The 8,982-nt window shown below is 39.0% G+C and overlaps 1 pseudogene across 1 annotated transcript; it reads left to right on the top strand.

The window, feature by feature from the left end:
- The first annotated feature begins 6,771 nt into the window (after window positions 1-6,771).
- On the top strand, window positions 6,772-8,100 carry LOC308558744 (histone-binding protein RBBP4 pseudogene; annotated as a pseudogene). The gene has a single exon. The product of its transcript is annotated as a histone-binding protein RBBP4 pseudogene (transcript).
- The last annotated feature ends 882 nt before the right edge of the window (window positions 8,101-8,982 follow it).

Below are 8,982 nucleotides of genomic sequence, written 5' to 3'. Positions count from 1 at the left end.
ATTTTACCTACAAAGAATGAATCTGGCACAAGCTGAGGTTCTCCTTTGATTTGGGAAGCACATCCAATGCAGCTCTTAGGATAATTGTCGGGGTAATAAAGAAATATGGACACATCAGCCAAACCAAATTACTTCAGTGTCTTTCCTTATATAGAGAGAAGGAAGGAATCTGTGTTGTACCCACTGAAATCTGGTTTTACATGTAAAAGATATTTAATAAATATCTTTTTATTAAATAAATAAAAAGTTAATAAAGCAGAGTTTGATCTTGACAAGGCAAAATCAACAGATTTCTCAGAAAGTATTGGGTTTCTGCCCTGGCTGGAGCAGCTCGGTTGGTTGGAGCACCCTCCTGCACACCAAAAGGTGGGGGGCTCGGTCCCCAGTTGGGTGCGTGCAGGAGGCAACTGATCGATGTTTCTCTTTCACATCAATGTTTCTCTCTCTTTCCCTTCCTCGCTCTAAAAATTAATAATAAAAAATTCTTAAATAAAATACTTAGTTTCTTTACTAAGATAAGACTATGGGTCCTGAGAATATTAGCTTGATTACCAGCTCATCAAAGTGACAGTGAATATTTTAAATAAACGTAGAATATGAAACAACTAGATGGAAATTTAGCTCTTCAGGAGTGAAGGACTTTTGTAACGATTATTAACATAAGAGTTTTTTCATAGGACAGAATGGGATGTGGAGGGAGAGAGAATCTGCTGTTTATGTAGGTTATACAGAAAGTAAAGGCTAGTTATTTACTATTCTCAGAGATTACTAAATGCTGTAAGGTCATTTGTTGTTTTAACATAGAGAAAAAATTCTAGTTTGCATTCATATACTATTTGGCAGTAAAGGATTAATAAACTATAAATAAGCCCAGCAAAATGAGTCAACGTGGCAACATTTTGACATATTTCATTCCAATTTTCATAATCACTGGCAATTATTAGAATTCAAGACAGATAAGATTCACTGCAATAAAACTTTCTGCAACTCGCTATAAATACTTGCTTTATCCTTTATGACAATTTCATGTTGGATACGACATGAATGGGATACTTCGACAAAAGTACTCTCTTTATCTCTTTCAAAAACAAAAGTATATCCTACATATTGTGCACACAGTTGTGATAGTGACAATGTTTCTTTCAGTTTTTTTGTCTTACTTACACTTTGTCTGGTTATCCAAGTTTATCCATTAATTAATTCCATTTCACATTGTATTAAGGGTTTAAATTAACTAAGGATCCTGGGAATGATATTTAATCAGATATGCTGTAGAGCATAGGTACTGTTAATGTAAAAAATGTCAAGGCCACAATTTAATTAAACACATTACTTTATATTTTCTGAATTTTAAATATTTAATATACATACCATTAACCTATCTGAGCACTAAATAAATATGAGAACTTTGAGACATTCATATTTATAGTCTTTTCATGGGAAAATAAACCCAATCTTTTAAAATCTTATAAAAATTTCATAAAACATAAAACTTATGCTTGTATTGTATACCATACTCATAAGGGTTAACACATATACCTGGTTTTGAACCAATGTTACAAACCGATCCAAACATTCATCTTGATTAGGTGAATTTAAATTCTTGTGAAAAATGCTGTGAACTTTTATTTTCTATAAGGAGAATTTTTTCCCCTTATTGTCTGGCACATTTAAAGTACTATAACTTCAGTTTCCTTATTTTCTTGGAATCCTGGGGGCATTAGATTCATGCAAGCACTTAATCAGAACAGACCTCCTTGATTTAGAGAGCTTATTTATTAATGCTCTTCAGAGGTTAGGAAATAGTTCGCGTTTACAGGAGGCGAGGTTTGGAGTCTTCTCGGTGGCGGCCACGCGGGCCCAGGGAAGCTGTGGCTTCCTCTGTATGCAGCAGGGCTCAGGGAGGAGCCTGGACACCAGCCCACCCAGCCAGGTTTCCAAGGCCAGGAGTTCTGCTGCTCAGGGGTATGAGATATTTTCCAATTTCTTTCCTTTCAGTTCACAGACAGACAAATAGATACACAAACGACGATGACTAACAAACTAATTAGCTATGGACAGACTAACAGGCCTGACCATGGTCCAGAAAAAACCAAACCAACACAAAATTGGAAGGTGGAGGAGGGTGGCAACGGCAGGAAAAGCAGAGAATCAGCAAAATGAGAGCCCTAGTGCCACTTGGGAGTCAGTCCTACGACCAAGAAAATAGCTCCCTAGGTTTAAGCAGCCCACCGGGAGCCCTTCTCAGAAAATGAACTTTATTGGCCCTGGTCGTTGAGTCCACTTGGGCATGTCAGTGGGACACCTGCCAAAACTGTCCATGTATGATTAAAAAAAAATTAAAGACATGAGTCTCCTATAAATAATAAATAGATGCCAGAATGTATTTAAACGTATTAATGAGGAAACAGGCAGAGTAAGAAATTTGATTCAAAACGTCTTTGAGAATCAGTGTGTATATAAGCCTATCAGGAAAACCATACTGAAAGTGTTTGCTACATTAAAGGCAAAACTTGTCGGTGTCCTGCAGGGCAATACAATTATAGATGGTCCCTGACTTATGATGGTTTGATTTAGGGTTTTTGACTTCAAAATGGTGTAACAGTGATACACATTCAGTAAAAGCCATACTTTGCATTTTGAATTTTGACCTTTCCTGGGCTGGGGATATGCAGTACAATTCTTGTGATACTGGGCAGTGGCAGGGAGGTGACTTTGCCCAACTGTAGGCTAATGAAAGTGTGCTGAGTGTGTTTAAGGTAGACTAGGCTAAGCTCTGAGGTTCAGTAGGTTGAGTGTTTTAAATGCATTTTTTACTTGTAATATTTTTAATTTACAATCATTTCGGGGGGGGGGGTGTAACCCCTCAGAAGTTGAGGAGCATCTATATAACATTTCAGATTATCTTCTCTACCCTACCAAATTTTTGCATCTCTGCAGACATAAATCTATGTTAGCATGAAATTTCACAGTCTCTAAACCCTAATCAATAATAAATAACAAATCAGACAAACAACTCCCTTAGAGATCTGAGGGAGTTGGGTGTGCTATTAAAATTTATTTCAATGTAGTACAGAGAGGCATGCAGGCATTCTTTTACCTATTTCCAGGGTTGGGGTACTTTTCCTAACACTAAATAACAGTAAATCAGTTATAGTCAAAATTTTCTAGGGAAGACCAATATCTTTTGAGTGTTGAGAAAAGGAATTTGGAGTTGCCGCAGGTTTAATGCTTTGTTTGTTCTCGGTAGTTCATATCATCCAGAAGTGGACATTTTTGTTGTGTACCACATAAAATTGAATAAAGACCTGAGAGTGGGAATAATTTCATCTTCAACAATATCTTATCTTTTTATAGCAAGAACTCCAGAGAGCGACTGGAAAGTGGCCAGGGCAAATAAAGTTGGCTTCAGTCTTCCTTTTGCCATTGTAGCTGTTTCTAATTAAGCCCCTTTTCAAATTTTGTGCCAACTTAAATTCCACGCTAAAATGCTCATTACTTCTATGACATAAAACTGGCCCAAGTGAATTCAGTTGCAGAAAATAAAGCTACTGCCATAAACACAGATACTTTTAATACAGATGATAATGGAATGACATTTTCTTCAAAAACAACGTTAACGGTCTTGTTAATAACCTTGTTAAATCTCACACTGACTCACACACCCGCTCATGCACCAGCAAACATGCACATCTGCCCACACGCACCAATTCAAAATTCTTTCAAAATTACCATGGCTATTTCTATTTGTTCGTATTTGTGTATAACTCCCCACTCTCGGAGTTTGTAGTAAACATCTGTCCTTTGTTTAATTGGAGGCAATGCTAGCCAACTGCTAGGCGTTTTCTCTCTGTTTCATTTTGATCTCCTGACCTGATTTGGCATGTTAGACAGAAATGTCAAAAATGCCCCCGCAAAGACCTAAAACACCTGCACCCTGTCTGAGCTTGGTAGCTGATGCTGATGATGATGGAAGCACTGGTGGTTTTTTCTCAGCTCCTAGAAATGAGAGTTGAGGAAGCCAATTGGGAGGCCTCTTCTATTGTCTCATATGGTTCCCATGGCTACATATTCCAGGCTACACAGCTCAAAATATGAAACGGCAATATTTGTGGGTCAGGTTGCATAGCTGATCCAAAGATTTCCAAAACAAAGGAAATTCTTTTTTAAACCTTAAAAATGTATTCCAGTCTCAGGAATGACTTTTGGACCCACTCAAAGTTTAAAATAAGTCTGAGTCAGAAAAATTGGTACCATTCTGAAGTCTCTTAGAAATTGTAGAGTGAGGACTTCTGGGCCGAGAATTTCATGCTCAAATGACTTCAGTTTTTTATGTTCCTTCCTAGGAGGGGCCTTACTCCTGTGGTTGGATGGCGTGGATAATGTAGGATCGTATGATTCTTTTCCAAAGTCATGACATTTATCATTTTCCTGTTTGACTTTTCAATTGATTTTTACACTGATGCCTCTCTGGCGAATGAGACCCCTTTTATGACTTAGGAAGCATTTTGAGGATGCCTTCAAATGTTTGTGAATACCCGTGGCTTAATTTTTGTCTTATGTGGAGTGGTCAGGGGCTTTTTGGCTTCTCAACAGACTCAGCATGGAAGCTTTCCTGAGAGCTCGGTGTGGAGGTGTTAAGCTGCCCTGAAATGGGCTTAGAGGAAGAAACCAGGACAGAATGTTCACATAAAAGTGCTAGGTTGGCTAATAATCATATTTAGCACTTATATAGCCGTTTTCATTTCCCAAACACTTTACAAACAGCAACTAAATAAACCTTTCAACATCCCCATTAAATAGATAAATAAGTATTATTATCTTCGCATTCTCTTTGGTAAAGAAAAAATCTTTATTGGTTTATAACTGCAGAAGGAGATTATTTCAGAAAAATGATTCCAACTCTGCGTCTGAAAGCCAGGCTCCAGCTCTGCCCATTCCAATTTTCTTTTCAAGAGAACTGATTAATTGGTGCTGGTGTTAGCCATTGTGAGAGTTCAGTCAACGCTGTTTCTCTCCGGTGTTGTAAGTTCAAAGAGTTACTAAGAGCTGAGTGCCTGGGAAGGTTTCATTATAGTCCCAACTTGATAAAGAAAAACTGAAAAAAACACATCTGAATCTGTGGAGGAAGTGAACTGCCCAGGCCTCTCTCAGTTAGCAAGTTCCCATGGTCAGCACTAATGATGTTTCACAGACACATAATTAAACCCTCACCGAGGCCTGGTGGAAAACCGCACACTACTCATATTTGGCAAACCCCTGCAATTGCAACTCTTTCAACAGCTAGGGGCAACATTCATTTCCCTTCTTATTATTTTCTCGGAGGCACAGAGAGTCAGTGCCCACCTGTTCCAGCCTTGGGGAAGATTTTTAACATACGTTTTCTGTTTGTTCCACTCCCTGCTGTACGTGCTTATTTTTCTGAAAAAAAATTGTAATAGCCTTCTTCTATTGAAAGAAGGCACGTAGATATATTTTTCTGCAACTGAAGTACAATTGGCTTACCAATGTTGGCATGGCACAAATAAGACATCATATGCCATTTTTTATTATTTGATGGCCTTGTCCTTTAAAACTTCCAAGTGCAAAATCAGTTCTCATTGATGTTCTTTGATTAGTGGAAAGCCTTCCTAAGATGTCCAGGGCAGTGGTTGAGAGTGCGGGTTCTCATGTCAGACACTTTACCAGCTGTTTAGTCTCACCAAGTATCAGTTTTTCCACAGTAAAATGGGACCATTGACAATATCTGCCTGGGTAGCTTGTTCTGGTTAATGATAAGGTGTTTTTAATGTGGGAGCACAGGGGTGGGCCTATGGTAGGCTCAGTAGATATTAGGAACTATGGTTACCACCACCATCATCATCTGAGAATGTTACAAACCATTTAAGAACAGAAAATAAGAAAGTTTGTTCTTGGGGAGATAAAATCATATAAACCTGAGATTAATTGAAATCTGTAAAATTCATCCTGGCTTTGCTTGGTCCCTCAGGAATTGGTTCAGCCATAGTCACAACAGAATCATGGATTTCTGGAGTTTGGAAGGTCCTCAAAGATGTGATGCTGAGCTAAATAAGCCTTTAGTTGGAAAACTCAGAGGAAGCTCAGGTTCATTTTATATAAAGAGCTAGGCAGAAGGAAGGAATGAATTCCCTGAGTGTCTGGAAAGTTCTATGATCCAGAAATAGGTAGAGAAAAACTTCATGCAGTGGCAGCTGAGAAAACAGATTTGCCACACCTTTATGAACTTCATTCAGAAGATCAGGATAAATCTCCAAGTCAATAGATACTAGAAATCCAGAGGAAGGTAGCAAAGCACAAACAACCTGTGAGCAGGGCAGAGGGTTGTCAGCCTGCATCTAAGTGGCAGCCTATAAGGTGTCCTGACACTGTGGAGGAACCACCAGGCTGTGGGTGCTCAGCAGATCCTAGGCAGGCATAACCTGTCACTGCGAATTAATATGAGTAATGCTCCTCTGCTCCCTTGTGGTCTACCAGAGAGCCACAAATAGGAGAACTGGGACAAACTCAATGAGACTCAATGAGGGTTTATCAAAGATACACAAAGCAAAGGAGTCTGGGGCTATTTAGGTTTCAAAATATCCTATCTCTTAGTGATACCAAGAAATTTTGCAGTTTGAGGTTGTGGATAAACTTTGCAAGGATGTGAACTTAGTAAGCTGGCAGACACTTGAAGTTACCGGTATTTGGGCTTCATCCACCCATTCCTTCATTTATTTGGATGTTCACTTTAAAAATATTTATTGGCTCCTGCAAAATGGTAGACCTCGGGATCCCCCTGGTTTTCCTGCACGCCATCGCCGACAAGGAAGCAGCCTTTGATGACGCAGTAGAAGAATGTGTGATCAACGAGGAGTACAAAATATGGAAAAAGAGCACCCTTTTCTTTATGATTTGGTGATGACCCATGCTCTGGAGTGGCCCAGCTTAACTGCACAGTGGCTTCCAGATGTAACCAGACCAGAAGGGAAAGATTTCAGCATTCATCGACTTGTCCTGGGGACACACATGTTGGATGAACAAAACCACCTTGTGATAGCCAGTGTGCAACTCCCTAATGATGATGCTGAGTTTGATGCTTCACACTATGACAGTGAGAAAGGAGAATTTGGAGGTTTTGGCTCTGTTAGTGGAAAAATAGAAATAGAAATCAAGATCAACCATGAAAGAGAAGTAAACAGGGCATGGTATATGCCACAGAACCCTTGCATCATTGCAACAAAGACTCCTTCCGGTGATGTTCTTGTTTTTGACTATACAAAACATCCTTCTAAACCATATCCTTCTGGAGAGTGAGACCCAGACTTGCGTCTTCATGGACATCAGAAGGAATGCTATGGGCTTTCTTGGAACCCAAATCTCAGTGGGCATTTACTTAGTGCTTCAGATGACCATGCCATCTTCCTATGGGACATCAGTGCTGTTCCAAAGGAAGGAAAAGTTGTGGATGTGAAGACCATCTTTACAGGGCATACAGCAGTCGTAGAAGATGTTTCCTGGCATCTGCTCCATGAGTCTCTGTTTGGATCCCTTGCTGATGATCAGAAACTTATGATCCGGGATACTCGTTCAAACAATACTTCGAAACCAAGCCCTTCAGTTGATGCTCACACTGCTGAAGTGAACTGCCTTTCTTTCAATCCTTATAGTGAATTCATTCTTGCCACAGGATCAGCTGATAAGACTGTTGCTTTGTGGGATCTGAGAAATCTGAAACTTAAGTTGCATTCCTTTGAATCACATAAGGATGAAATATTCCATGTTTAGTGGTTGCCTCACAATGAGACTATTTTGACTTCCAGTGATACTGATCGCAGACTAAATGTCTGACATTTAAGTAAAATTGGAGAGGAACAACCCCCAGAAGATGCAGAAGATGGGCCACCGGAGTTGTTGCTTATTCATGGTGGTCATACTGCCAAGATATCTGATTTCTCCTGGAATACCAATGAACCTTGGGTGATCTGTTCTGTGTCAGAAGACAATATCATGCAAGTGTGGGAAATGGCAGAGAACATTTATAATGATGAAGACCCTGAAAGAAGGGTAGATCCAGAAGGACAGGGGTCTTAGATATGTCTGCACTTGTAATTTTAGACTGCCCCTTTTTTTCCTCTCAACCTTGATATTGATTAACACTGGTTTTGAGACAAAGACTTTGTTCAGCTATCCCTCTATAATAGGTACCATCAACAGTGCTATTAGCCCAAACCAAGGGTATTTTCTAAATATTAAGTGAGGGGCTTGATTCAGCAAAGCCACAGACTTACATTTAATTTTTTTTCAGGAATTTTCTAGTAACAAAGATCCAAAGTAGCCACCTAAAGGGGAATATTGTGTGTGGTTATTTTATTTTTCTTCGTATGCTATATCCCCAAGTTTTTCAGGCTCATCTAAGTAAAAGCTAGAAGTAAGGAATAGAGCCAAATAAGGTAGGTGTGTGAGCCATGAAGTGTATGTACTGCAAGATGTTTTCAGGAATTAGGGGAGATTCAAGTCATACAAATTCCTACTCTAAAATCTTCACACCTGACTTTTCAGGATGCACATTTCCTATGTAGACCCATCTCCTCTCAATTTCTTGAGTTAAGTCAAAACGATGTGTGCCTCTTTTCCATATATTTTTGCTTGTTAGTGTATTTCTTGAGCTGTTTTCATATTATTTCTTTCCTTTCTGTGAAATGGTTTTTTAAAAAAGACTTGGGACCACCAAGTTGTAAAGATGTATGTTTTTACCTGACAGTTATACCACAGGTAGGCTGTCCAGTTAAGTTGAGAAGAGTGACTCAATAGCTTATATTTGTTTTTAAAATTAAATTAATCCTGGATAAGAGTTGCTTTTTTTTTTTTTTTAGGGGTTAGTCCTTGATCACTAGTTTGGTACCATCTCTGTTTTGAGTAACCTGTTTCACCAGCAGGCCTGTTACTCTCCATGACTAACTGTGTAAGTTATAATGGAATAAA

Source organism: Miniopterus schreibersii (assembly GCF_964146895.1).
Source record: "Miniopterus schreibersii genome assembly, chromosome: 1".
Taxonomy (NCBI): domain Eukaryota; kingdom Metazoa; phylum Chordata; class Mammalia; order Chiroptera; family Miniopteridae; genus Miniopterus; species Miniopterus schreibersii.
This window is presented reverse-complemented; position numbering and strand designations above follow the sequence as displayed.